We start from the raw sequence: 3,240 nt of genomic DNA, 5'->3' as shown, positions 1-3,240 counted from the left end.
AGCAATAAGGAAAAGCTTCAGAATATGAATTATAAACTTATACAGAAAAAACTTCGAAACTAAGCTCTCAAGCACTCAGTTCAGCTCAGAGCAAACGCTTAAAGCTCTCGAAAATGCTATCAGAAAAGAAGCATACTTAACAATATCTACTATTTCTCCAGATAGCAGAAACAGCACAAGAACTAGAACTAATACTTGCAAACATATTATGAGAATATTACAAATTCAAGAAATTGTTCCAGAAAGAATTGAATACAGAATTACTAGAATACAGCTTATACAATTACAAGATTCTGCTATAAGAAGAAAAATAGCTCAAATTCTTTCTTATTTACAAACTAAATAAGATACAGCTAGAAATACTTAGAGAATACTTCAATAAGAACTTTAAGAAAGAATATATATAATCATTACAATTACTAGCAGAATACTCTATCCTATTTATATCTAAGAAAAATAGCAAGCTTAAACTATATATTAATTACAAGCAATTCAATAATATTACAATTAAGAACTAATATTCATTACTACTTATCAAGAAACTATAAAATAGATTGCAAGAAGCATAATAATTTATAGTTCTAAATCTGAAAAAAGCTTATAATCTAATTAGAATAAAGAAAGAAGAAGAATAGAAAACTGCTTTCAGAATATACTACAAATACTACGAATATTTAGTTATATTCTTTAGTTTAATGAATGCTTTAGCTTTATTTCAGAAAATAATTAATTACATTCTATACAAATATCTGAATCAGTTCATTATTGCTTATCTCAATAATATTCTTATCTACTCTTAAATACTTAAAGAATACAAGAAATATATAGAAACAGTATTATAAATATTCCAAGATGCAAAACTCTTTATAGAATCTGCAAAGAATCATTTCTATATATAAAAGATTAACTATCTCGAATTCACAATCAAGCTAGAATGTATTAAGCTATAGAAAGATAAGATAGAAGCTATTAGAAATTAGCTAGTTTTCAGAAACATCAGAGATATTAGGTTTTTCCTCGAATATATTAATTTCTACAGATAGTTTATTAAGAATTACAGCTGAATTGCATACTTTCTTACAAATCTTATTAAAAAAGAATAGCTTTTCAAATAAATCTCCAAAGCATAAGAAGCTTTCAATGAGATTATTAAGCATATTATCTCAGAACTAGTTCTATATAAAGCAAATCCCTATAAATCCTTTGAAATTAAGACTAATGCATCAGAATATATACTTAAAGAACAACTTAGCTAGCAAAATAACTAAGAGCATCTAAGAATTATAAGCAATTTTTCAAAGAAGTTGAATAGCTCGGAAATCAACTATAGAATCTCTGATTAGAAACTCATAGCAATAGTAAAAGCCTTTGAGAAGTAACAATACTATTTCATTAGCATGCAATATTCAATCATAATTCACTCGAATTACAAGAATCTAACTACATTTATAACAACTAAGATTTTGAATAAGCAATAAATTAGATAAGCAGAATTCCTCTTACAGTTTAACTTCAAGATTATGCACTATAAAAGCTCAAAGAATGAATAAATAAACGCTCTTAGCAGAAGATCAGACTATTAAAATGCAGATTCTTTAAATATATAGAATATTTTCGCTCAAAATGAATCAGAAAATCTTGTTAATACATATAGAGAACTGAACGCTGCTCTCAGAATCAAACTCTCGGAAAAAGATTCAGAATCAATAATTTCAGAAAAACAAAACAACTATATCAGAAATATATATAGTACATCAGCATACAAATACCAGAGAGTTAGAATAATCTATGAATGCATCAAAAGATACTAGAATTTATCAGGCTTTAGAAAAAGAATTGAGAATATCCTATAACAATGCAATAACTGCAAGAAGAATAAGATAGAAAGATATAAGCTTTATAAACTACTATATTCTTTACTAGTACTTATAACTATTTAGCAATTCATTAGTCTAGATTTCATTACTAAGCTATTTCTTTTATAAGAACTCTTATGTAATGAGCACTGCAGCAATCCGAAGATTCCTAAGTATACGAAGGGGTTTATGCTAACAAGAGCAGTATCAAAGTGTTAAGTCCTTGAATACAGAACCGTACAAGTCCTAATAAGCGATGCAAGTATTCACTGCCTTTGGGGCTACTCAGTGTATGAAACTGAATACTTAGATTAACAACTGAAGAGCTATGTACTGAATCTATCTAATGGTAATGAACGTGTTCTTATATATTCAGCTCTTTAGTATGAATATGTTGAATAGCAATATATTCAAGTTATCCTATTAGCTCTGGATAGTACATATCCGAAGCTATCCTTCCTGATTGATTATGCTCATAACCCTAACCCTGAGTTATATAATCAATGCTTTGTTAGGATGTTGAGTTCTTGATATCTGGTTTCTATTACTCGTGATCTGTTCTGTAATCTGCATGTTGAATGGGTTATAACATCATCTCCCTTCTATCAGTTGTTATTCCCAACAATCTTTTGTAAGTATCCTAGCAAGTCTCCGTGTTTATAATCTTGCTTTTCTAATCGAGATGTTGAACAGAATCAACAAATCTCGTTCTCGTGCTGAGAAGACTAAACAAAAGAATTCTCTTCTTTTCTTAGTTCTTCAAAATGCTATTACTATGCCTTCTTGTTCCTTCTGTAAGGGTTGTAGTATTCAATCTTGTTAGGTCTTTATTGAGGATTCCTTTTGCTGCGCTGAATGTATTCGCCTGGGTTGCTCTTGGTGCGATGTTCAAGAGTTGAGTGCAGTGGAAATTCGTTGGATAAGCGTTCAATACTAATGCTTGGAGGATCAACTCGAGAGTGCTGAGGAGCAGCTGCGCGATGCTGCTGCGGAAGTAGGATGTTTGCGTAAGCAGAAGTGTCTGTGGTTTGAGAGGATGATGAAAGCTATTCGTTGAGGCCTTTCCAGTGTGGAGGAGTTGGAATGTAAGGAGGCTGAGGAGGAGCGGGCTTGTATTGCTGCTGGGGTTCGTTCTGTGATTGCAGAGGAATCTGCTGTGGTTGCTGGAGATTTTTCTTTTAAGGGTTTTGATTGGAATTCTGTGGATGTGGGGAATGCAGTGGTGGATTGGTCGGGTTTCCTGGAGAGCGAGGTTTCTGAAGCCTCTGGATCTTGGTCTGGGGCGGAATGATTGTCTTAGATACTGGTTTTCCTTTTCCAATATTCAGCTATCTTTTCCTAAGCATTTTTAATGTTTTTCTGTGGTTCCCAAGAGTTTTCGCTT

This window comes from Cryphonectria parasitica (assembly GCF_011745365.1).
Source record: "Cryphonectria parasitica EP155 unplaced genomic scaffold M406scaffold_10, whole genome shotgun sequence".
NCBI lineage: Eukaryota > Fungi > Ascomycota > Sordariomycetes > Diaporthales > Cryphonectriaceae > Cryphonectria > Cryphonectria parasitica.
Note: the sequence above shows the minus strand (reverse complement) of the source record.